This window comes from Chiloscyllium plagiosum, unplaced genomic scaffold (genome assembly GCF_037043375.1).
Source record: "Chiloscyllium plagiosum isolate Xiang-an unplaced genomic scaffold, Cpla_swu_hap1 HiC_scaffold_51, whole genome shotgun sequence".
In the NCBI taxonomy this organism is placed as follows: domain Eukaryota; kingdom Metazoa; phylum Chordata; class Chondrichthyes; order Orectolobiformes; family Hemiscylliidae; genus Chiloscyllium; species Chiloscyllium plagiosum.
In genome coordinates, this window is record NW_028270189.1 from 11,255,587 (window position 1) to 11,282,363 (window position 26,777).

Sequence of the window (26,777 nt, forward strand, 5' to 3'; positions counted from 1 at the left end):
CACGCACTCACGGATACATTTGTAGCTGAAAAGAGTCTGAGAAGATAAACTGAGCTTACCATTGATTTTTGCCTGGATTGATGGGCTATCAATATCTGCTGCGAAATTGACATTGTTGCCGGGCACATCCCAGCAGCTGTGCGAGTCCGAGAGGAATCATGGAACCCTTTTCATGTGACTTTGCATCTGTTGTTATGCAGGAGCACAATTGGAAATATAAGAAAATGAGGCGGCGCCGCCGGCTGGTAGTGTGGCCGAGCGGTCTAAGGCGCTGGATCCAGGTTCCAGTCTCGAAAGGGGCGCGGGTTCGAAACCCACCACTGCCATTTCTGCTAATCAACTCCAATGCTGCAGCTTGTTAAAATGCTGTTTCGGTGTCCACTGTATATTGATGTTGAAAACAAAAGTAAAATGGGTTTCCTTCGCAGGGAATTAACTGTGGTGTGGGATACTGCCAAATATTCCAAAATTTCTCTACTGTCATGATCGTGTTCGACTCCCGCGCGGAAAATCGCAAACAGTTGTGCCGTCCCAGGCAAGTTGAGCCTTTACTGGAACCGAATGGAGACTGTTATTTCATCGCTGTTGTGCAACGAAGTCCTACGGTGACTCTACTCGTTGTTATTTGGGTTTCTAGCTAATGGGAAAATCGTTCCAATGAATTTCGATGTCCTACCTTATTGAATTTCTCACATTTCCTTCATTTCCGTCCTGGAAACATCAGAAGGGAAAGGTAATCTAATCGAGACTGTGATTGGTGAAATTCACTTTTTACGGCCAATTCTTATTATGTTCTTTCTTTCTCTCTTTTCAGCATTGTCTGGAAAGTGGTGGTGCAGTAAGGCTGCAGCATGTTTGAAAGAGTCGTTTGGAAATGCCCCGTTGTTAGTTGTGAGATTACTTTATGACTCATGCCCTCGGACTGTATCACATTTAGCATTCATGCATCTCTGTGTCTGAAAATGCGTGAGGTATGCCAGTTTTGTTTGTGTTCCGTGTTAAATGCTTTCTGTTTTGCGATTCGCTCAATACATTTCGATTTAACAGGGTTTCTGAGATAACTTCCAGCAGCCAAAATCCTCAGCTGAGGATCTGGGAAAATATGACAGAGTATGGTCAGTCGGAGCTAAAGTAAGGAAGTCGTTCGTTTCTACAGTGTTTCACAATACTACCTTTCCCGTGAGCAGTCGAACAGACTAAATGATTGTGCCACAGACTGCGATGGCAAACTCCGCTGAAAAGTAATCATTTAAATCATTGGAAGCAACATGACGTTATTGGGGTACACCGTGGAAAAAAATACTTCGGTGGACCCCTCGTCCATGCTCACCACATAGCCAAAATTAAACAAGTCCCGTTCCCCAGCATTTGGCCCCAATCCTACCCAGAAACTCACCCGATTACCTTTGCAATTTTCTGAGTGTAATGGCCTCCTCCACTTCCTCTGGTAGATCATTCCAAACACGCACAACCTTCTTTGTGGGAAATGTGCCTCAGGTCCTTTGTCACTTTCAGCCCACTCACCTTAAAGCTGTGCTGTCGAGTTTTCAACTCACACCAACTTGGGTAAAACACGTAAGTACTCAGTTTACCACCCTTCCATAAGGTCATGACGCAGCTTTTACGCTGCAGGGAAAGTTTATTCCATCAGCCTATTCCATCTCGCCCGACGGTACAAACATCGACGACATCTTTGTCTATATCTTGTCATCAATTTAAAGTGTCTTTTTTACGTTTTCAAGATGTCGATTACGCTGGACAATAACGAGCTATCGGAAACAGAAAGGTGAAACATAGAACGGATTCAACTTTCAGTGCTGGACGCCACAGGGCCGCAGCACGGGTGGCTGTGGCTTGTTTCTGTCGTGTAGTGGTCATCACGTTCGCCTAACACGCGAAAGGTCCCCAGTTCGAAACTGGGCAGAAACTGTTTTGTTCTTCAACTGCAGCCTTTTACATGGACAAGAGCTGAGCTTTCTTGCATCTTTCCCATCTGCAAACCTGCCTTCGAATTTGCTTCAACAAATCTGTTCTCGTCGTGAAATGTAATGCAATTCCATTTAATTACAGTGCAAAGCGTTGTTAAGTTTTTCTCCAACCTGGTTCTGATCATATGCCATTCTGTTGGAGAGTGTAGTTCCCGCCTTCTGATCCTTCCACGAAAAGCAGTAACGCATTTGCCTTCCTTGCGCAGGCGGCTCGCTTCAAAGACAGGAAAGAAGCAGATGCTCTGGTGTCACAGCGCACCACGAATTCCTGAACTTGTCTGTCTGTCAAATGTACCCCAAGGTCGTCTCAGAAAGACCTCATTTGGAAGCTGTCAATCGTTATTCAACGTGCGGGAATTGGCACCAGATATCCTGAATCATGTTTTGGAGCAATTCGCACGTTAGTGGCTCATTCAATCAGCAACAGCAATGAAAGAAATTGCACTCTCAGAGGAACCTTTCGACTTGCGCATTCATAGCGTCGCTATTATGAAGGTCCGCACCGAGATCTAAGTCATGTTGGAACTGAAACGGAGAAATCGACAGAGAGGCTACAGAATGACATCGCATCCATTTGGTTTTCTTTAAATCACTGACGAGCAGGAAAATGTAAACGGGGAGGGCGAGTGGGGAAGTGAGGCAGTTGCAGCTCTGGTGAAATTCCTTCTTTGTGATTCACTCAGCAACCAGAGACGTGAAGGTGACTCAGGGGTGAAAGCTCTTCACATCGAGAACAAAAAGCACTCAAGGGCAGTTAGCACCTCTTCTGGAGTGGGGGTGGGGTGTGGTAATTACCTTTTGACTTCTGTTACTATGTTCAGAAACTGGCTTTTAGATTGAGGTGAACAGAAACTGCATTTCTAAAAAGCACCACGGAATTTAGCAAAATTTTTTGAGTCGCTTCTCCTCGATTCCCACACAGGTTTCCAATTCAGTTGGTATCCATGTGGCTCATGTCCAGGAGTGAACGTCTCAGTAGCAAATTGCACGGTTAAGGTAAAAGGCAAGGAAAGTGGCATCTCGAACTGGCTCCGAGGTCAGAGCATTCTCTCAATGTGATCTGTCGTTCTCGGATTGTAATGCTACCTCCGGTTTTAGGGTGGAGAACATTCTTTGGGACTCCTATTCTGAAAAAAAAAAACACAGACACAGTGACTGAAACTATGCTGCACGGTATGATGCGGAACACGGCCTGCTCAGGTTTGTGCATTTTCCCTGTAGTCCGGTGTGTTTCGTGTTCCGTGTAAACGTGAAAGTCGTCCTGTTTCGAGCAATGGGTGAAATCATTTAGCAAAGCAAGAATGGAAATTCCAGTAATGTCAAGCAGCTCATGGTTATTTGACCAAATCATAAGCGAACCCATATTCTCACGCACTCACAGATACATTTGTAGCTGAAAAGAGTCTGAGAAGATAAACTGAGCTTACCATTGATTTTTGCCTGGATTGATGGGCTATCAATATCTGCTGCGAAATTGACATTGTTGCCGGGCACATCCCAGCAGCTGTGCGAGTCCGAGAGGAATCATGGAACCCTTTTCATGTGACTTTGCATCTGTTGTTATGCAGGAGCACAATTGGAAATATAAGAAAATGAGGCGGCGCCGCCGGCTGGTAGTGTGGCCGAGCGGTCTAAGGCGCTGGATCCAGGTTCCAGTCTCGAAAGGGGCGCGGGTTCGAAACCCACCACTGCCATTTCTGCTAATCAACTCCAATGCTGCAGCTTGTTAAAATGCTGTTTCGGTGTCCACTGTATATTGATGTTGAAAACAAAAGTAAAATGGGTTTCCTTCGCAGGGAATTAACTGTGGTGTGGGATACTGCCAAATATTCCAAAATTTCTCTACTGTCATGATCGTGTTCGACTCCCGCGCGGAAAATCGCAAACAGTTGTGCCGTCCCAGGCAAGTTGAGCCTTTACTGGAACCGAATGGAGACTGTTATTTCATCGCTGTTGTGCAACGAAGTCCTACGGTGACTCTACTCGTTGTTATTTGGGTTTCTAGCTAATGGGAAAATCGTTCCAATGAATTTCGATGTCCTACCTTATTGAATTTCTCACATTTCCTTCATTTCCGTCCTGGAAACATCAGAAGGGAAAGGTAATCTAATCGAGACTGTGATTGGTGAAATTCACTTTTTACGGCCAATTCTTATTATGTTCTTTCTTTCTCTCTTTTCAGCATTGTCTGGAAAGTGGTGGTGCAGTAAGGCTGCAGCATGTTTGAAAGAGTCGTTTGGAAATGCCCCGTTGTTAGTTGTGAGATTACTTTATGACTCATGCCCTCGGACTGTATCACATTTAGCATTCATGCATCTCTGTGTCTGAAAATGCGTGAGGTATGCCAGTTTTGTTTGTGTTCCGTGTTAAATGCTTTCTGTTTTGCGATTCGCTCAATACATTTCGATTTAACAGGGTTTCTGAGATAACTTCCAGCAGCCAAAATCCTCAGCTGAGGATCTGGGAAAATATGACAGAGTATGGTCAGTCGGAGCTAAAGTAAGGAAGTCGTTCGTTTCTACAGTGTTTCACAATACTACCTTTCCCGTGAGCAGTCGAACAGACTAAATGATTGTGCCACAGACTGCGATGGCAAACTCCGCTGAAAAGTAATCATTTAAATCATTGGAAGCAACATGACGTTATTGGGGTACACCGTGGAAAAAAATACTTCGGTGGACCCCTCGTCCATGCTCACCACATAGCCAAAATTAAACAAGTCCCGTTCCCCAGCATTTGGCCCCAATCCTACCCAGAAACTCACCCGATTACCTTTGCAATTTTCTGAGTGTAATGGCCTCCTCCACTTCCTCTGGTAGATCATTCCAAACACGCACAACCTTCTTTGTGGGAAATGTGCCTCAGGTCCTTTGTCACTTTCAGCCCACTCACCTTAAAGCTGTGCTGTCGAGTTTTCAACTCACACCAACTTGGGTAAAACACGTAAGTACTCAGTTTACCACCCTTCCATAAGGTCATGACGCAGCTTTTACGCTGCAGGGAAAGTTTATTCCATCAGCCTATTCCATCTCGCCCGACGGTACAAACATCGACGACATCTTTGTCTATATCTTGTCATCAATTTAAAGTGTCTTTTTTACGTTTTCAAGATGTCGATTACGCTGGACAATAACGAGCTATCGGAAACAGAAAGGTGAAACATAGAACGGATTCAACTTTCAGTGCTGGACGCCACAGGGCCGCAGCACGGGTGGCTGTGGCTTGTTTCTGTCGTGTAGTGGTCATCACGTTCGCCTAACACGCGAAAGGTCCCCAGTTCGAAACTGGGCAGAAACTGTTTTGTTCTTCAACTGCAGCCTTTTACATGGACAAGAGCTGAGCTTTCTTGCATCTTTCCCATCTGCAAACCTGCCTTCGAATTTGCTTCAACAAATCTGTTCTCGTCGTGAAATGTAATGCAATTCCATTTAATTACAGTGCAAAGCGTTGTTAAGTTTTTCTCCAACCTGGTTCTGATCATATGCCATTCTGTTGGAGAGTGTAGTTCCCGCCTTCTGATCCTTCCACGAAAAGCAGTAACGCATTTGCCTTCCTTGCGCAGGCGGCTCGCTTCAAAGACAGGAAAGAAGCAGATGCTCTGGTGTCACAGCGCACCACGAATTCCTGAACTTGTCTGTCTGTCAAATGTACCCCAAGGTCGTCTCAGAAAGACCTCATTTGGAAGCTGTCAATCGTTATTCAACGTGCGGGAATTGGCACCAGATATCCTGAATCATGTTTTGGAGCAATTCGCACGTTAGTGGCTCATTCAATCAGCAACAGCAATGAAAGAAATTGCACTCTCAGAGGAACCTTTCGACTTGCGCATTCATAGCGTCGCTATTATGAAGGTCCGCACCGAGATCTAAGTCATGTTGGAACTGAAACGGAGAAATCGACAGAGAGGCTACAGAATGACATCGCATCCATTTGGTTTTCTTTAAATCACTGACGAGCAGGAAAATGTAAACGGGGAGGGCGAGTGGGGAAGTGAGGCAGTTGCAGCTCTGGTGAAATTCCTTCTTTGTGATTCACTCAGCAACCAGAGACGTGAAGGTGACTCAGGGGTGAAAGCTCTTCACATCGAGAACAAAAAGCACTCAAGGGCAGTTAGCACCTCTTCTGGAGTGGGGGTGGGGTGTGGTAATTACCTTTTGACTTCTGTTACTATGTTCAGAAACTGGCTTTTAGATTGAGGTGAACAGAAACTGCATTTCTAAAAAGCACCACGGAATTTAGCAAAATTTTTTGAGTCGCTTCTCCTCGATTCCCACACAGGTTTCCAATTCAGTTGGTATCCATGTGGCTCATGTCCAGGAGTGAACGTCTCAGTAGCAAATTGCACGGTTAAGGTAAAAGGCAAGGAAAGTGGCATCTCGAACTGGCTCCGAGGTCAGAGCATTCTCTCAATGTGATCTGTCGTTCTCGGATTGTAATGCTACCTCCGGTTTTAGGGTGGAGAACATTCTTTGGGACTCCTATTCTGAAAAAAAAAAACACAGACACAGTGACTGAAACTATGCTGCACGGTATGATGCGGAACACGGCCTGCTCAGGTTTGTGCATTTTCCCTGTAGTCCGGTGTGTTTCGTGTTCCGTGTAAACGTGAAAGTCGTCCTGTTTCGAGCAATGGGTGAAATCATTTAGCAAAGCAAGAATGGAAATTCCAGTAATGTCAAGCAGCTCATGGTTATTTGACCAAATCATAAGCGAACCCATATTCTCACGCACTCACAGATACATTTGTAGCTGAAAAGAGTCTGAGAAGATAAACTGAGCTTACCATTGATTTTTGCCTGGATTGATGGGCTATCAATATCTGCTGCGAAATTGACATTGTTGCCGGGCACATCCCAGCAGCTGTGCGAGTCCGAGAGGAATCATGGAACCCTTTTCATGTGACTTTGCATCTGTTGTTATGCAGGAGCACAATTGGAAATATAAGAAAATGAGGCGGCGCCGCCGGCTGGTAGTGTGGCCGAGCGGTCTAAGGCGCTGGATCCAGGTTCCAGTCTCGAAAGGGGCGCGGGTTCGAAACCCACCACTGCCATTTCTGCTAATCAACTCCAATGCTGCAGCTTGTTAAAATGCTGTTTCGGTGTCCACTGTATATTGATGTTGAAAACAAAAGTAAAATGGGTTTCCTTCGCAGGGAATTAACTGTGGTGTGGGATACTGCCAAATATTCCAAAATTTCTCTACTGTCATGATCGTGTTCGACTCCCGCGCGGAAAATCGCAAACAGTTGTGCCGTCCCAGGCAAGTTGAGCCTTTACTGGAACCGAATGGAGACTGTTATTTCATCGCTGTTGTGCAACGAAGTCCTACGGTGACTCTACTCGTTGTTATTTGGGTTTCTAGCTAATGGGAAAATCGTTCCAATGAATTTCGATGTCCTACCTTATTGAATTTCTCACATTTCCTTCATTTCCGTCCTGGAAACATCAGAAGGGAAAGGTAATCTAATCGAGACTGTGATTGGTGAAATTCACTTTTTACGGCCAATTCTTATTATGTTCTTTCTTTCTCTCTTTTCAGCATTGTCTGGAAAGTGGTGGTGCAGTAAGGCTGCAGCATGTTTGAAAGAGTCGTTTGGAAATGCCCCGTTGTTAGTTGTGAGATTACTTTATGACTCATGCCCTCGGACTGTATCACATTTAGCATTCATGCATCTCTGTGTCTGAAAATGCGTGAGGTATGCCAGTTTTGTTTGTGTTCCGTGTTAAATGCTTTCTGTTTTGCGATTCGCTCAATACATTTCGATTTAACAGGGTTTCTGAGATAACTTCCAGCAGCCAAAATCCTCAGCTGAGGATCTGGGAAAATATGACAGAGTATGGTCAGTCGGAGCTAAAGTAAGGAAGTCGTTCGTTTCTACAGTGTTTCACAATACTACCTTTCCCGTGAGCAGTCGAACAGACTAAATGATTGTGCCACAGACTGCGATGGCAAACTCCGCTGAAAAGTAATCATTTAAATCATTGGAAGCAACATGACGTTATTGGGGTACACCGTGGAAAAAAATACTTCGGTGGACCCCTCGTCCATGCTCACCACATAGCCAAAATTAAACAAGTCCCGTTCCCCAGCATTTGGCCCCAATCCTACCCAGAAACTCACCCGATTACCTTTGCAATTTTCTGAGTGTAATGGCCTCCTCCACTTCCTCTGGTAGATCATTCCAAACACGCACAACCTTCTTTGTGGGAAATGTGCCTCAGGTCCTTTGTCACTTTCAGCCCACTCACCTTAAAGCTGTGCTGTCGAGTTTTCAACTCACACCAACTTGGGTAAAACACGTAAGTACTCAGTTTACCACCCTTCCATAAGGTCATGACGCAGCTTTTACGCTGCAGGGAAAGTTTATTCCATCAGCCTATTCCATCTCGCCCGACGGTACAAACATCGACGACATCTTTGTCTATATCTTGTCATCAATTTAAAGTGTCTTTTTTACGTTTTCAAGATGTCGATTACGCTGGACAATAACGAGCTATCGGAAACAGAAAGGTGAAACATAGAACGGATTCAACTTTCAGTGCTGGACGCCACAGGGCCGCAGCACGGGTGGCTGTGGCTTGTTTCTGTCGTGTAGTGGTCATCACGTTCGCCTAACACGCGAAAGGTCCCCAGTTCGAAACTGGGCAGAAACTGTTTTGTTCTTCAACTGCAGCCTTTTACATGGACAAGAGCTGAGCTTTCTTGCATCTTTCCCATCTGCAAACCTGCCTTCGAATTTGCTTCAACAAATCTGTTCTCGTCGTGAAATGTAATGCAATTCCATTTAATTACAGTGCAAAGCGTTGTTAAGTTTTTCTCCAACCTGGTTCTGATCATATGCCATTCTGTTGGAGAGTGTAGTTCCCGCCTTCTGATCCTTCCACGAAAAGCAGTAACGCATTTGCCTTCCTTGCGCAGGCGGCTCGCTTCAAAGACAGGAAAGAAGCAGATGCTCTGGTGTCACAGCGCACCACGAATTCCTGAACTTGTCTGTCTGTCAAATGTACCCCAAGGTCGTCTCAGAAAGACCTCATTTGGAAGCTGTCAATCGTTATTCAACGTGCGGGAATTGGCACCAGATATCCTGAATCATGTTTTGGAGCAATTCGCACGTTAGTGGCTCATTCAATCAGCAACAGCAATGAAAGAAATTGCACTCTCAGAGGAACCTTTCGACTTGCGCATTCATAGCGTCGCTATTATGAAGGTCCGCACCGAGATCTAAGTCATGTTGGAACTGAAACGGAGAAATCGACAGAGAGGCTACAGAATGACATCGCATCCATTTGGTTTTCTTTAAATCACTGACGAGCAGGAAAATGTAAACGGGGAGGGCGAGTGGGGAAGTGAGGCAGTTGCAGCTCTGGTGAAATTCCTTCTTTGTGATTCACTCAGCAACCAGAGACGTGAAGGTGACTCAGGGGTGAAAGCTCTTCACATCGAGAACAAAAAGCACTCAAGGGCAGTTAGCACCTCTTCTGGAGTGGGGGTGGGGTGTGGTAATTACCTTTTGACTTCTGTTACTATGTTCAGAAACTGGCTTTTAGATTGAGGTGAACAGAAACTGCATTTCTAAAAAGCACCACGGAATTTAGCAAAATTTTTTGAGTCGCTTCTCCTCGATTCCCACACAGGTTTCCAATTCAGTTGGTATCCATGTGGCTCATGTCCAGGAGTGAACGTCTCAGTAGCAAATTGCACGGTTAAGGTAAAAGGCAAGGAAAGTGGCATCTCGAACTGGCTCCGAGGTCAGAGCATTCTCTCAATGTGATCTGTCGTTCTCGGATTGTAATGCTACCTCCGGTTTTAGGGTGGAGAACATTCTTTGGGACTCCTATTCTGAAAAAAAAAAACACAGACACAGTGACTGAAACTATGCTGCACGGTATGATGCGGAACACGGCCTGCTCAGGTTTGTGCATTTTCCCTGTAGTCCGGTGTGTTTCGTGTTCCGTGTAAACGTGAAAGTCGTCCTGTTTCGAGCAATGGGTGAAATCATTTAGCAAAGCAAGAATGGAAATTCCAGTAATGTCAAGCAGCTCATGGTTATTTGACCAAATCATAAGCGAACCCATATTCTCACGCACTCACAGATACATTTGTAGCTGAAAAGAGTCTGAGAAGATAAACTGAGCTTACCATTGATTTTTGCCTGGATTGATGGGCTATCAATATCTGCTGCGAAATTGACATTGTTGCCGGGCACATCCCAGCAGCTGTGCGAGTCCGAGAGGAATCATGGAACCCTTTTCATGTGACTTTGCATCTGTTGTTATGCAGGAGCACAATTGGAAATATAAGAAAATGAGGCGGCGCCGCCGGCTGGTAGTGTGGCCGAGCGGTCTAAGGCGCTGGATCCAGGTTCCAGTCTCGAAAGGGGCGCGGGTTCGAAACCCACCACTGCCATTTCTGCTGATCAACTCCAATGCTGCAGCTTGTTAAAATGCTGTTTCGGTGTCCAATGTATATTGATGTTGAAAGCAAAAGTAAAATGGGTTTGCTTCGCAGGGAATTAACTGTGGTGTGGGATACTGCCAAATATTCCAAAATGTCTCTACTGTCATGATCGTGTTCGCCTCCCGCGCGGAAAATCGCAAACAGTTGTGCCGTCCCAGGCAAGTTGAGCCTTTACTGGAACCGAATGGAGACTGTTATTTCATCGCTGTTGTGCAACGAAGTCCTACGGTGACTCTACTCGTTGTTATTTGGGTTTCTAGCTAATGGGAAAATCGTTCCAATGAATTTCGATGTCCTACCTTATTGAATTTCTCACATTTCCTTCATTTCCGTCCTGGAAACATCAGAAGGGAAAGGTAATCTAATCGAGACTGTGATTGGTGAAATTCACTTTTTACGGCCAATTCTTATTATGTTCTTTCTTTCTCTCTTTTCAGCATTGTCTGGAAAGTGGTGGTGCAGTAAGGCTGCAGCATGTTTGAAAGAGTCGTTTGGAAATGCCCCGTTGTTAGTTGTGAGATTACTTTATGACTCATGCCCTCGGACTGTATCACATTTAGCATTCATGCATCTCTGTGTCTGAAAATGCGTGAGGTATGCCAGTTTTGTTTGTGTTCCGTGTTAAATGCTTTCTGTTTTGCGATTCGCTCAATACATTTCGATTTAACAGGGTTTCTGAGATAACTTCCAGCAGCCAAAATCCTCAGCTGAGGATCTGGGAAAATATGACAGAGTATGGTCAGTCGGAGCTAAAGTAAGGAAGTCGTTCGTTTCTACAGTGTTTCACAATACTACCTTTCCCGTGAGCAGTCGAACAGACTAAATGATTGTGCCACAGACTGCGATGGCAAACTCCGCTGAAAAGTAATCATTTAAATCATTGGAAGCAACATGACGTTATTGGGGTACACCGTGGAAAAAAATACTTCGGTGGAACCCTCGTCCATGCTCACCACATAGCCAAAATTAAACAAGTCCCGTTCCCCAGCATTTGGCCCCAATCCCTCTAAACGCATCCTATCCAGAAACTCACCCGATTACCTTTGCAATTTTCTGAGTGTAATAGCCTCCTCCACTTCCTCTGGTAGATCATTCCAAACACGCACAACCTTCTTTGTGGGAAATGTGCCTCAGGTCCTTTGTCACTTTCAGCCCACTCACCTTAAAGCTGTGCTGTCGAGTTTTCAACTCACACCAACTTGGGTAAAACACGTAATACTCAGTTTACCACCCTTCCATAAGGTCATGTCGCAGCTGTTACGCTGCAGGGAAAGTTTATTCCATCAGCCTATTCCATCTCGCCCGACGGTACAAACATCGACGACATCTTTGTCTATATCTTGTCATCAATTTAAAGTGTTTTTTTTCCGTTTTCAAGATGTCGATTACGCTGGACAATAACGAGCTATCGGAAACAGAAAGGTGAAACATAGAACGGATTCAACTTTCAGTGCTGGACGCCACAGGGCCGCAGCGCGGGTGGTTGTGGCTTGTTTCTGTAGTGTAGTGGTCATCACGTTCGCCTAACACGCGAAAGGTCCCCAGTTCGAAACTGGGCAGAAACTGTTTTGTTCTTCAACTGCAGCCTTTTACATGGACAAGAGCTGAGCTTTCTTGCATCTTTCCCATCTGCAAACCTGCCTTCGAATTTGCTTCAACAAATCTGTTCTCGTCGTGAAATGTAATGCAATTCCATTTAATTACAGTGCAAAGCGTTGTTAAGTTTTTCTCCAACCTGGTTCTGATCATATGCCATTCTGTTGGAGAGTGTAGTAACCGCCTTCTGATCCTTCCACGAAAAGCAGTAACGCATTTGCCTTCCTTGCGCAGGCGGCTCGCTTCAAAGACAGGAAAGAAGCAGATGCTCTGGTGTCACAGCGCACCACGAATTCCTGAACTTGTCTGTCTGTCAAATGTACCCCAAGGTCGTCTCAGAAAGACCTCATTTGGAAGCTGTCAATCGTTATTCAACGTGCGGGAATTGGCACCAGATATCCTGAATCATGTTTTGGAGCAATTCGCACGTTAGTGGCTCATTCAATCAGCAACAGCAATGAAAGAAATTGCACTCTCAGAGGAACCTTTCGACTTGCGCATTCATAGCGTCGCTATTATGAAGGTCCGCACCGAGATCTAAGTCATGTTGGAACTGAAACGGAGAAATCGACAGAGAGGCTACAGAATGACATCGCATCCATTTGGTTTTCTTTAAATCACTGACGAGCAGGAAAATGTAAACGGGGAGGGCGAGTGGGGAAGTGAGGCAGTTGCAGCTCTGGTGAAATTCCTTCTTTGTGATTCACTCAGCAACCAGAGACGTGAAGGTGACTCAGGGGTGAAAGCTCTTCACATCGAGAACAAAAAGCACTCAAGGGCAGTTAGCACCTCTTCTGGAGTGGGGGTGGGGTATGGTAATTACCTTTTGACTTCTGTTACTATGTTCAGAAACTGGCTTTTAGATTGAGGTGAACAGAAACTGCATTTCTAAAAAGCACCACGGAATTTAGCAAAATTTTTTGAGTCGCTTCTCCTCGATTCCCACACAGGTTTCCAATTCAGTTGGTATCCATGTGGCTCATGTCCAGGAGTGAACGTCTCAGTAGCAAATTGCACGGTTAAGGTAAAAGGCAAGGAAAGTGGCATCTCGAACTGGCTCCGAGGTCAGAGCATTCTCTCAATGTGATCTGTCGTTCTCGGATTGTAATGCTACCTCCGGTTTTAGGGTGGAGAACATTCTTTGGGACTCCTATTCTGAAAAAAAAAACACAGACACAGTGACTGAAACTATGCTGCACGGTATGATGCGGAACACGGACTGCTCAGGTTTGTGCATTTTCCCTGTAGTCCGGTGTGTTTCGTGTTCCGTGTAAACGTGAAAGTCGTCCTGTTTCGAGCAATGGGTGAAATCATTTAGCAAAGCAAGAATGGAAATTCCAGTAATGTCAAGCAGCTCATGGTTATTTGACCAAATCATAAGCGAACCCATATTCTCACGCACTCACAGATACATTTGTAGCTGAAAAGAGTCTGAGAAGATAAACTGAGTTTACCATTGATTTTTGCCTGGATTGATGGGCTATCAATATCTGCTGCGAAATTGACATTGTTGCCGGGCACATCCCAGCAGCTGTGCGAGTCCGAGAGGAATCATGGAACCCTTTTCATGTGACTTTGCATCTGTTGTTATGCAGGAGCACAATTGGAAATATAAGAAAATGAGGCGGCGCCGCCGGCTGGTAGTGTGGCCGAGCGGTCTAAGGCGCTGGATCCAGGTTCCAGTCTCGAAAGGGGCGCGGGTTCGAAACCCACCACTGCCATTTCTGCTGATCAACTCCAATGCTGCAGCTTGTTAAAATGCTGTTTCGGTGTCCACTGTATATTGATGTTGAAAGCAAAAGTAAAATGGGTTTGCTTCGCAGGGAATTAACTGTGGTGTGGGATACTGCCAAATATTCCAAAATGTCTCTACTGTCATGATCGTGTTCGACTCCCGCGCGGAAAATCGCAATCAGTTGTGCCGTCCCAAGCAAGTTGAGCCTTTACTGGAACCGAATGGAGACTGTTATTTCATCGCTGTTGTGAAACGAAGTCCTACGGTGACTCTACTCGTTGTTATTTGGGTTTCTAGCTAATGGGAAAATCGTTCCAATGAATTTCGATGTCCTACCTTATTGAATTTCTCACATTTCCTTCATTTCCGTCCTGGAAACATCAGAAGGGAAAGGTAATCTAATCGAGACTGTGATTGGTGAAATTCACTTTTTACGGCCAATTCTTATTATGTTCTTTCTTTCTCTCTTTTCAGCATTGTCTGGAAAGTGGTGGTGCAGTAAGGCTGCAGCATGTTTGAAAGAGTCGTTTGGAAATCCCCCGTTGTTAGTTGTGAGATTACTTTATGACTCATGCCCTCGGACTGTATCACATTTAGCATTCATGCATCTCTGTGTCTGAAAATGCGTGAGGTATGCCAGTTTTGTTTGTGTTCCGTGTTAAATGCTTTCTGTTTTGCGATTCGCTCAATACATTTCGATTTAACAGGGTTTCTGAGATAACTTCCAGCAGCCAAAATCCTCAGCTGAGGATCTGGGAAAATTTCACAGAGTATGGTCAGTCGGAGCTAAAGTAAGGAAGTCGTTCGTTTCTACAGTGTTTCACAATACTACCTTTCCCGTGAGCAGTCGAACAGACTAAATGATTGTGCCACAGACTGCGATGGCAAACTCCGCTGAAAAGTAATCATTTAAATCATTGGAAGCAACATGACGTTATTGGGGTACACCGTGGAAAAAAATACTTCGGTGGACCCCTCGTCCATGCTCACCACATAGCCAAAATTAAACAAGTCCCGTTCCCCAGCATTTGGCCCCAATCCCTCTAAACGCATCCTACCCAGAAACTCACCCGATTACCTTTGCAATTTTCTGAGTGTAATAGCCTCCTCCACTTCCTCTGGTAGATCATTCCAAACACGCACAACCTTCTTTGTGGGAAATGTGCCTCAGGTCCTTTGTCACTTTCAGCCCACTCACCTTAAAGCTGTGCTGTCGAGTTTTCAACTCACACCAACTTGGGTAAAACACGTAAGTACTCAGTTTAACACCCTTCCATAAGGTCATGTCGCAGCTGTTACGCTGCAGGGAAAGTTTATTCCATCAGCCTATTCCATCTCGCCCGACGGTACAAACATCGACGACATCTTTGTCTATATCTTGTCATCAATTTAAAGTGTCTTTTTTACGTTTTCAAGATGTCGATTACGCTGGACAATAACGAGCTATCGGAAACAGAAAGGTGAAACATAGAACGGATTCAACTTTCAGTGCTGGACGCCACAGGGCCGCAGCACGGGTGGCTGTGGCTTGTTTCTGTAGTGTAGTGGTCATCACGTTCGCCTAACACGCGAAAGGTTCCCAGTTCGAAACTGGGCAGAAACTGTTTTGTTCTTCAACTGCAGCCTTTTTCATGGACAAGAGCTGAGCTTTCTTGCATCTTTCCCATCTGCAAACCTGCCTTCGAATTTGCTTCAACAAATCTGTTCTCGTCGTGAAATGTAATGCAATTCCATTTAATTACAGTGCAAAGCGTTGTTAAGTTTTTCTCCAACCTGGTTCTGATCATATGCCATTCTGTTGGAGAGTGTAGTAACCGCCTTCTGATCCTTCCACGAAAAGCAGTAACGCATTTGCCTTCCTTGCGCAGGCGGCTCGCTTCAAAGACAGGAAAGAAGCAGATGCTCTGGTGTCACAGCGCACCACGAATTCCTGAACTTGTCTGTCTGTCAAATGTACCCCAAGGTCGTCTCAGAAAGACCTCATTTGGAAGCTGTCAATCGTTATTCAACGTGCGGGAATTGGCACCAGATATCCTGAATCATGTTTTGGAGCAATTCGCACGTTAGTGGCTCATTCAATCAGCAACAGCAATGAAAGAAATTGCACTCTCAGAGGAACCTTTCGACTTGCGCATTCATAGCGTCGCTATTATGAAGGTCCGCACCGAGATCTAAGTCATGTTGGAACTGAAACGGAGAAATCGACAGAGAGGCTACAGAATGACATCGCATCCATTTGGTTTTCTTTAAATCACTGACGAGCAGGAAAATGTAAACGGGGAGGGCGAGTGGGGAAGTGAGGCAGTTGCAGCTCTGGTGAAATTCCTTCTTTGTGATTCACTCAGCAACCAGAGACGTGAAGGTGACTCAGGGGTGAAAGCTCTTCACATCGAGAACAAAAAGCACTCAAGGGCAGTTAGCACCTCTTCTGGAGTGGGGGTGGGGTGAGGTAATTACCTTTTGACTTCTGTTACTATGTTCAGAAACTGGCTTTTAGATTGAGGTGAACAGAAACTGCATTGCTAAAAAGCACCACGGAATTTAGCAAAATTTATTGAGTCGCTTCTCCTCGATTCCCACACAGGTTTCCAATTCAGTTGGTATCCATGTGGCTCATGTCCAGGAGTGAACGTCTCAGTAGCAAATTGCACGGTTAAGGTAAAAGGCAAGGAAAGTGGCATCTCGAACTGGCTCCGAGGTCAGAGCATTCTCTCAATGTGATCTGTCGTTCTCGGATTGTAATGCTACCTCCGGTTTTAGGGTGGAGAACATTCTTTGGGACTCCTATTCTGAAAAAAAAAAACACAGACACAGTGACTGAAACTATGCTGCACGGTATGATGCGGAACACGGCCTGCTCAGGTTTGTGCATTTTCCCTGTAGTCCGGTGTGTTTCGTGTTCCGTGTAAACGTGAAAGTCGTCCTGTTTCGAGCAATGGGTGAAATCATTTAGCAAAGCAAGAATGGAAATTCCAGTAATGTCAAGCAGCTCATGGTTATTTGACCAAATCATAAGCGAACCCATATTCTCACGCACTCACAGATACATTTGTAGCTGAAAAGAGTCTGAGAAGATAGACTGAGCTTACCATTGATTTTTGCCTGGATTGATGGGCTATCAATATCTGCTGCGAAATTGACATTGTTGCCGGGCACATCCCAGCAGCTGTGCGAGTCCGAGAGGAATCATGGAACCCTTTTCATGTGACTTTGCATCTGTTGTTATGCAGGAGCACAATTGGAAATATAAGAAAATGAGGCGGCGCCGCCGGCTGGTAGTGTGGCCGAGCGGTCTAAGGCGCTGGATCCAGGTTCCAGTCTCGAAAGGGGCGCGGGTTCGAAACCCACCACTGCCATTTCTGCTAATCAACTCCAATGCTGCAGCTTGTTAAAATGCTGTTTCGGTGTCCACTGTATATTGATGTTGAAAACAAAAGTAAAATGGGTTTCCTTCGCAGGGAATTAACTGTGGTGTGGGATACTGCCAAATATTCCAAAATTTCTCTACTGTCATGATCGTGTTCGACTCCCGCGCGGAAAATCGCAAACAGTTGTGCCGTCCCAGGCAAGTTGAGCCTTTACTGGAACCGAATGGAGACTGTTATTTCATCGCTGTTGTGCAACGAAGTCCTACGGTGACTCTACTCGTTGTTATTTGGGTTTCTAGCTAATGGGAAAATCGTTCCAATGAATTTCGATGTCCTACCTTATTGAATTTCTCACATTTCCTTCATTTCCGTCCTGGAAACATCAGAAGGGAAAGGTAATCTAATCGAGACTGTGATTGGTGAAATTCACTTTTTACGGCCAATTCTTATTATGTTCTTTCTTTCTCTCTTTTCAGCATTGTCTGGAAAGTGGTGGTGCAGTAAGGCTGCAGCATGTTTGAAAGAGTCGTTTGGAAATGCCCCGTTGTTAGTTGTGAGATTACTTTATGACTCATGCCCTCGGACTGTATCACATTTAGCATTCATGCATCTCTGTGTCTGAAAATGCGTGAGGTATGCCAGTTTTGTTTGTGTTCCGTGTTAAATGCTTTCTGTTTTGCGATTCGCTCAATACATTTCGATTTAACAGGGTTTCTGAGATAACTTCCAGCAGCCAAAATCCTCAGCTGAGGATCTGGGAAAATATGACAGAGTATGGTCAGTCGGAGCTAAAGTAAGGAAGTCGTTCGTTTCTACAGTGTTTCACAATACTACCTTTCCCGTGAGCAGTCGAACAGACTAAATGATTGTGCCACAGACTGCGATGGCAAACTCCGCTGAAAAGTAATCATTTAAATCATTGGAAGCAACATGACGTTATTGGGGTACACCGTGGAAAAAAATACTTCGGTGGACCCCTCGTCCATGCTCACCACATAGCCAAAATTAAACAAGTCCCGTTCCCCAGCATTTGGCCCCAATCCTACCCAGAAACTCACCCGATTACCTTTGCAATTTTCTGAGTGTAATGGCCTCCTCCACTTCCTCTGGTAGATCATTCCAAACACGCACAACCTTCTTTGTGGGAAATGTGCCTCAGGTCCTTTGTCACTTTCAGCCCACTCACCTTAAAGCTGTGCTGTCGAGTTTTCAACTCACACCAACTTGGGTAAAACACGTAAGTACTCAGTTTACCACCCTTCCATAAGGTCATGACGCAGCTTTTACGCTGCAGGGAAAGTTTATTCCATCAGCCTATTCCATCTCGCCCGACGGTACAAACATCGACGACATCTTTGTCTATATCTTGTCATCAATTTAAAGTGTCTTTTTTACGTTTTCAAGATGTCGATTACGCTGGACAATAACGAGCTATCGGAAACAGAAAGGTGAAACATAGAACGGATTCAACTTTCAGTGCTGGACGCCACAGGGCCGCAGCACGGGTGGCTGTGGCTTGTTTCTGTCGTGTAGTGGTCATCACGTTCGCCTAACACGCGAAAGGTCCCCAGTTCGAAACTGGGCAGAAACTGTTTTGTTCTTCAACTGCAGCCTTTTACATGGACAAGAGCTGAGCTTTCTTGCATCTTTCCCATCTGCAAACCTGCCTTCGAATTTGCTTCAACAAATCTGTTCTCGTCGTGAAATGTAATGCAATTCCATTTAATTACAGTGCAAAGCGTTGTTAAGTTTTTCTCCAACCTGGTTCTGATCATATGCCATTCTGTTGGAGAGTGTAGTTCCCGCCTTCTGATCCTTCCACGAAAAGCAGTAACGCATTTGCCTTCCTTGCGCAGGCGGCTCGCTTCAAAGACAGGAAAGAAGCAGATGCTCTGGTGTCACAGCGCACCACGAATTCCTGAACTTGTCTGTCTGTCAAATGTACCCCAAGGTCGTCTCAGAAAGACCTCATTTGGAAGCTGTCAATCGTTATTCAACGTGCGGGAATTGGCACCAGATATCCTGAATCATGTTTTGGAGCAATTCGCACGTTAGTGGCTCATTCAATCAGCAACAGCAATGAAAGAAATTGCACTCTCAGAGGAACCTTTCGACTTGCGCATTCATAGCGTCGCTATTATGAAGGTCCGCACCGAGATCTAAGTCATGTTGGAACTGAAACGGAGAAATCGACAGAGAGGCTACAGAATGACATCGCATCCATTTGGTTTTCTTTAAATCACTGACGAGCAGGAAAATGTAAACGGGGAGGGCGAGTGGGGAAGTGAGGCAGTTGCAGCTCTGGTGAAATTCCTTCTTTGTGATTCACTCAGCAACCAGAGACGTGAAGGTGACTCAGGGGTGAAAGCTCTTCACATCGAGAACAAAAAGCACTCAAGGGCAGTTAGCACCTCTTCTGGAGTGGGGGTGGGGTGTGGTAATTACCTTTTGACTTCTGTTACTATGTTCAGAAACTGGCTTTTAGATTGAGGTGAACAGAAACTGCATTTCTAAAAAGCACCACGGAATTTAGCAAAATTTTTTGAGTCGCTTCTCCTCGATTCCCACACAGGTTTCCAATTCAGTTGGTATCCATGTGGCTCATGTCCAGGAGTGAACGTCTCAGTAGCAAATTGCACGGTTAAGGTAAAAGGCAAGGAAAGTGGCATCTCGAACTGGCTCCGAGGTCAGAGCATTCTCTCAATGTGATCTGTCGTTCTCGGATTGTAATGCTACCTCCGGTTTTAGGGTGGAGAACATTCTTTGGGACTCCTATTCTGAAAAAAAAACACAGACACAGTGACTGAAACTATGCTGCACGGTATGATGCGGAACACGGCCTGCTCAGGTTTGTGCATTTTCCCTGTAGTCCGGTGTGTTTCGTGTTCCGTGTAAACGTGAAAGTCGTCCTGTTTCGAGCAATGGGTGAAATCATTTAGCAAAGCAAGAATGGAAATTCCAGTAATGTCAAGCAGCTCATGGTTATTTGACCAAATCATAAGCGAACCCATATTCTCACGCACTCACAGATACATTTGTAGCTGAAAAGAGTCTGAGAAGATAAACTGAGCTTACCATTGATTTTTGCCTGGATTGATGGGCTATCAATATCTGCTGCGAAATTGACATTGTTGCCGGGCACATCCCAGCAGCTGTGCGAGTCCGAGAGGAATCATGGAACCCTTTTCATGTGACTTTGCATCTGTTGTTATGCAGGAGCACAATTGGAAATATAAGAAAATGAGGCGGCGCCGCCGGCTGGTAGTGTGGCCGAGCGGTCTAAGGCGCTGGATCCAGGTTCCAGTCTCGAAAGGGGCGCGGGTTCGAAACCCACCACTGCCATTTCTGCTGATCAACTCCAATGCTGCAGCTTGTTAAAATGCTGTTTCGGTGTCCAATGTATATTGATGTTGAAAGCAAAAGTAAAATGGGTTTGCTTCGCAGGGAATTAACTGTGGTGTGGGATACTGCCAAATATTCCAAAATGTCTCTACTGTCATGATCGTGTTCGCCTCCCGCGCGGAAAATCGCAAACAGTTGTGCCGTCCCAGGCAAGTTGAGCCTTTACTGGAACCGAATGGAGACTGTTATTTCATCGCTGTTGTGCAACGAAGTCCTACGGTGACTCTACTCGTTGTTATTTGGGTTTCTAGCTAATGGGAAAATCGTTCCAATGAATTTCGATGTCCTACCTTATTGAATTTCTCACATTTCCTTCATTTCCGTCCTGGAAACATCAGAAGGGAAAGGTAATCTAATCGAGACTGTGATTGGTGAAATTCACTTTTTACGGCCAATTCTTATTATGTTCTTTCTTTCTCTCTTTTCAGCATTGTCTGGAAAGTGGTGGTGCAGTAAGGCTGCAGCATGTTTGAAAGAGTCGTTTGGAAATGCCCCGTTGTTAGTTGTGAGATTACTTTATGACTCATGCCCTCGGACTGTATCACATTTAGCATTCATGCATCTCTGTGTCTGAAAATGCGTGAGGTATGCCAGTTTTGTTTGTGTTCCGTGTTAAATGCTTTCTGTTTTGCGATTCGCTCAATACATTTCGATTTAACAGGGTTTCTGAGATAACTTCCAGCAGCCAAAATCCTCAGCTGAGGATCTGGGAAAATATGACAGAGTATGGTCAGTCGGAGCTAAAGTAAGGAAGTCGTTCGTTTCTACAGTGTTTCACAAAACTACCTTTCCCGTGAGCAGTCGAACAGACTAAATGATTGTGCCACAGACTGCGATGGCAAACTCCGCTGAAAAGTAATCATTTAAATCATTGGAAGCAACATGACGTTATTGGGGTACACCGTGGAAAAAAATACTTCGGTGGAACCCTCGTCCATGCTCACCACATAGCCAAAATTAAACAAGTCCCGTTCCCCAGCATTTGGCCCCAATCCTACCCAGAAACTCACCCGATTACCTTTGCAATTTTCTGAGTGTAATGGCCTCCTCCACTTCCTCTGGTAGATCATTCCAAACACGCACAACCTTCTTTGTGGGAAATGTGCCTCAGGTCCTTTGTCACTTTCAGCCCACTCACCTTAAAGCTGTGCTGTCGAGTTTTCAACTCACACCAACTTGGGTAAAACACGTAAGTACTCAGTTTACCACCCTTCCATAAGGTCATGACGCAGCTTTTACGCTGCAGGGAAAGTTTATTCCATCAGCCTATTCCATCTCGCCCGACGGTACAAACATCGACGACATCTTTGTCTATATCTTGTCATCAATTTAAAGTGTCTTTTTTACGTTTTCAAGATGTCGATTACGCTGGACAATAACGAGCTATCGGAAACAGAAAGGTGAAACATAGAACGGATTCAACTTTCAGTGCTGGACGCCACAGGGCCGCAGCACGGGTGGCTGTGGCTTGTTTCTGTCGTGTAGTGGTCATCACGTTCGCCTAACACGCGAAAGGTCCCCAGTTCGAAACTGGGCAGAAACTGTTTTGTTCTTCAACTGCAGCCTTTTACATGGACAAGAGCTGAGCTTTCTTGCATCTTTCCCATCTGCAAACCTGCCTTCGAATTTGCTTCAACAAATCTGTTCTCGTCGTGAAATGTAATGCAATTCCATTTAATTACAGTGCAAAGCGTTGTTAAGTTTTTCTCCAACCTGGTTCTGATCATATGCCATTCTGTTGGAGAGTGCAGTTACCGCCTTCTGATCCTTCCACGAAAAGCAGTAACGCATTTGCCTTCCTTGCGCAGGCGGCTCGCTTCAAAGACAGGAAAGAAGCAGATGCTCTGGTGTCACAGCGCACCACGAATTCCTGAACTTGTCTGTCTGTCAAATGTACCCCAAGGTCGTCTCAGAAAGACCTCATTTGGAAGCTGTCAATCGTTATTCAACGTGCGGGAATTGGCACCAGATATCCTGAATCATGTTTTGGAGCAATTCGCACGTTAGTGGCTCATTCAATCAGCAACAGCAATGAAAGAAATTGCACTCTCAGAGGAACCTTTCGACTTGCGCATTCATAGCGTCGCTATTATGAAGGTCCGCACCGAGATCTAAGTCATGTTGGAACTGAAACGGAAAAATCGACAGAGAGGCTACAGAATGACATCGCATCCACTTGGTTTTCTTTAAATCACTGACGAGCAGGAAAATGTAAACGGGGAGGGAGAGTGGGGAAGTGAGGCAGTTGCAGCTCTGGTGAAATTCCTTCTTTGTGATTCACTCAGCAACCAGAGACGTGAAGGTGACTCAGGGGTGAAAGCTCTTCACATCGAGAACAAAAAGCACTCAAGGGCAGTTAGCACCTCTTCTGGAGTGGGGGTGGGGTGAGGTAATTACCTTTTGACTTCTGTTACTATGTTCAGAAACTGGCTTTTAGATTGAGGTGAACAGAAACTGCATTTCTAAAAAGCACCACGGAATTTAGCAAAATTTATTGAGTCGCTTCTCCTCGATTCCCACACAGGTTTCCAATTCAGTTGGTATCCATGTGGCTCATGTCCAGGAGTGAACGTCTCAGTAGCAAATTGCACGGTTAAGGTAAAAGGCAAGGAAAGTGGCATCTCGAACTGGCTCCGAGGTCAGAGCATTCTCTCAATGTGATCTGTCGTTCTCGGATTGTAATGCTACCTCCGGTTTTTAGGGTGGAGAACATTCTTTGGTACTCCTATTCTGAAAAAAAAACACAGACACAGTGACTGAAACTATGCTGCACGGTATGATGCGGAACACGGCCTGCTCAGGTTTGTGCATTTTCCCTGTAGTCCGGTGTGTTTCGTGTTCCGTGTAAACGTGAAAGTCGTCCTGTTTCGAGCAATGGGTGAAATCATTTAGCAAAGCAAGAATGGAAATTCCAGTAATGTCAAGCAGCTCATGGTTATTTGACCAAATCATAAGCGAACCCATATTCTCACGCACTCACAGATACATTTGTAGCTGAAAAGAGTCTGAGAAGATAAACTGAGCTTACCATTGATTTTTGCCTGGATTGATGGGCTATCAATATCTGCTGCGAAATTGACATTGTTGCCGGGCACATCCCAGCAGCTGTGCGAGTCCGAGAGGAATCATGGAACCCTTTTCATGTGACTTTGCATCTGTTGTTATGCAGGAGCACAATTGGAAATATAAGAAAATGAGGCGGCGCCGCCGGCTGGTAGTGTGGCCGAGCGGTCTAAGGCGCTGGATCCAGGTTCCAGTCTCGAAAGGGGCGCGGGTTCGAAACCCACCACTGCCATTTCTGCTAATCAACTCCAATGCTGCAGCTTGTTAAAATGCTGTTTCGGTGTCCACTGTATATTGATGTTGAAAACAAAAGTAAAATGGGTTTGCTTCGCAGGGAATTAACTGTGGTGTGGGATACTGCCAAATATTCCAAAATTTCTCTACTGTCATGATCGTGTTCGCCTCCCGCGCGGAAAATCGCAAACAGTTGTGCCGTCCCAGGCAAGTTGAGCCCTTACTGGAACCGAATGGAGACTGTTATTTCATCGCTGTTGTGAAACGAAGTCCTACGGTGACTCTACTCGTTGTTATTTGGGTTTCTAGCTAATGGGAAAATCGTTCCAATGAATTTCGATGTCCTACCTTATTGAATTTCTCACATTTCCTTCATTTCCGTCCTGGAAACATCAGAAGGGAAAGGTAATCTAATCGAGACTGTGATTGGTGAAATTCACTTTTTACGGCCAATTCTTATTATGTTCTTTCTTTCTCTCTTTTCAGCATTGTCTGGAAAGTGGTGGTGCACTAAGGCTGCAGCATGTTTGAAAGAGTCGTTTGGAAATGCCCCGTTGTTAGTTGTGAGATTACTTTATGACTCATGCCCTCGGACTGTATCACATTTAGCATTCATGCATCTCTGTGTCTGAAAATGCGTGAGGTATGCCAGTTTTGTTTGTTTTCCGTGTTAAATGCTTTCTTTTTTGCGATTCGCTCAATACATTTCGATTTAACAGGGTTTCTGAGATAACTTCCAGCAGCCAAAATCCTCAGCTGAGGATCTGGGAAAATATGACAGAGTATGGTCAGTCGGAGCTAAAGTAAGGAAGTCGTTCGTTTCTACAGTGTTTCACAATACTACCTTTCCCGTGAGCAGTCGAACAGACTAAATGATTGTGCCACAGACTGCGGTGGCAAACTCCACTGAAAAGTAATCAATTAAAGCCGGTGGAAGCAACATGACGTTATTGGGGTACACCGTGGAAAAAAATACTTCGGTGGACCCCTCGTCCATGCTCACCACATAGCCAAAATTAAACAAGTCCCGTTCCCCAGCATTTGGCCCCAATCCCTCTAAACGCATCCTATCCAGAAACTCACCCGATTACCTTTGCAATTTTCTGAGTGTAATAGCCTCCTCCACTTCCTCTGGTAGATCATTCCAAACACGCACAACCTTCTTTGTGGGAAATGTGCCTCAGGTCCTTTGTCACTTTCAGCCCACTCACCTTAAAGCTGTGCTGTCGAGTTTTCAACTCACACCAACTTGGGTAAAACACGTAATACTCAGTTTACCACCCTTCCATAAGGTCATGTCGCAGCTGTTACGCTGCAGGGAAAGTTTATTCCATCAGCCTATTCCATCTCGCCCGACGGTACAAACATCGACGACATCTTTGTCTATATCTTGTCATCAATTTAAAGTGTTTTTTTTCCGTTTTCAAGATGTCGATTACGCTGGACAATAACGAGCTATCGGAAACAGAAAGGTGAAACATAGAACGGATTCAACTTTCAGTGCTGGACGCCACAGGGCCGCAGCGCGGGTGGCTGTGGCTTGTTTCTGTAGTGTAGTGGTCATCACGTTCGCCTAACACGCGAAAGGTCCCCAGTTCGAAACTGGGCAGAAACTGTTTTGTTCTTCAACTGCAGCCTTTTACATGGACAAGAGCTGAGCTTTCTTGCATCTTTCCCATCTGCAAACCTGCCTTCGAATTTGCTTCAACAAATCTGTTCTCGTCGTGAAATGTAATGCAATTCCATTTAATTACAGTGCAAAGCGTTGTTAAGTTTTTCTCCAACCTGGTTCTGATCATATGCCATTCTGTTGGAGAGTGTAGTAACCGCCTTCTGATCCTTCCACGAAAAGCAGTAACGCATTTGCCTTCCTTGCGCAGGCGGCTCGCTTCAAAGACAGGAAAGAAGCAGATGCTCTGGTGTCACAGCGCACCACGAATTCCTGAACTTGTCTGTCTGTCAAATGTACCCCAAGGTCGTCTCAGAAAGACCTCATTTGGAAGCTGTCAATCGTTATTCAACGTGCGGGAATTGGCACCAGATATCCTGAATCATGTTTTGGAGCAATTCGCACGTTAGTGGCTCATTCAATCAGCAACAGCAATGAAAGAAATTGCACTCTCAGAGGAACCTTTCGACTTGCGCATTCATAGCGTCGCTATTATGAAGGTCCGCACCGAGATCTAAGTCATGTTGGAACTGAAACGGAGAAATCGACAGAGAGGCTACAGAATGACATCGCATCCATTTGGTTTTCTTTAAATCACTGACGAGCAGGAAAATGTAAACGGGGAGGGCGAGTGGGGAAGTGAGGCAGTTGCAGCTCTGGTGAAATTCCTTCTTTGTGATTCACTCAGCAACCAGAGACGTGAAGGTGACTCAGGGGTGAAAGCTCTTCACATCGAGAACAAAAAGCACTCAAGGGCAGTTAGCACCTCTTCTGGAGTGGGGGTGGGGTATGGTAATTACCTTTTGACTTCTGTTACTATGTTCAGAAACTGGCTTTTAGATTGAGGTGAACAGAAACTGCATTTCTAAAAAGCACCACGGAATTTAGCAAAATTTTTTGAGTCGCTTCTCCTCGATTCCCACACAGGTTTCCAATTCAGTTGGTATCCATGTGGCTCATGTCCAGGAGTGAACGTCTCAGTAGCAAATTGCACGGTTAAGGTAAAAGGCAAGGAAAGTGGCATCTCGAACTGGCTCCGAGGTCAGAGCATTCTCTCAATGTGATCTGTCGTTCTCGGATTGTAATGCTACCTCCGGTTTTAGGGTGGAGAACATTCTTTGGGACTCCTATTCTGAAAAAAAAAACACAGACACAGTGACTGAAACTATGCTGCACGGTATGATGCGGAACACGGACTGCTCAGGTTTGTGCATTTTCCCTGTAGTCCGGTGTGTTTCGTGTTCCGTGTAAACGTGAAAGTCGTC

At 45.2% G+C, this 26,777-nt stretch overlaps 3 non-coding genes across 3 annotated transcripts; all 3 read left to right on the forward strand.

Annotated features, from left to right (window-relative positions):
* Positions 1-11,937: 11,937 nt before the first annotated feature.
* On the forward strand, positions 11,938-12,010 carry trnav-aac (transfer RNA valine (anticodon AAC)). The gene has a single exon. It is a non-coding gene; the product is annotated as a tRNA-Val (tRNA).
* Positions 12,011-15,306: 3,296 nt separating this feature from the next.
* trnav-aac (transfer RNA valine (anticodon AAC)) lies at positions 15,307-15,379 on the forward strand. The gene has a single exon. It is a non-coding gene; the product is annotated as a tRNA-Val (tRNA).
* A 10,006-nt stretch (positions 15,380-25,385) lies between these two features.
* Positions 25,386-25,458, forward strand: trnav-aac (transfer RNA valine (anticodon AAC)). Its single transcript has one exon. It is a non-coding gene; the product is annotated as a tRNA-Val (tRNA).
* Positions 25,459-26,777: the final 1,319 nt, after the last annotated feature.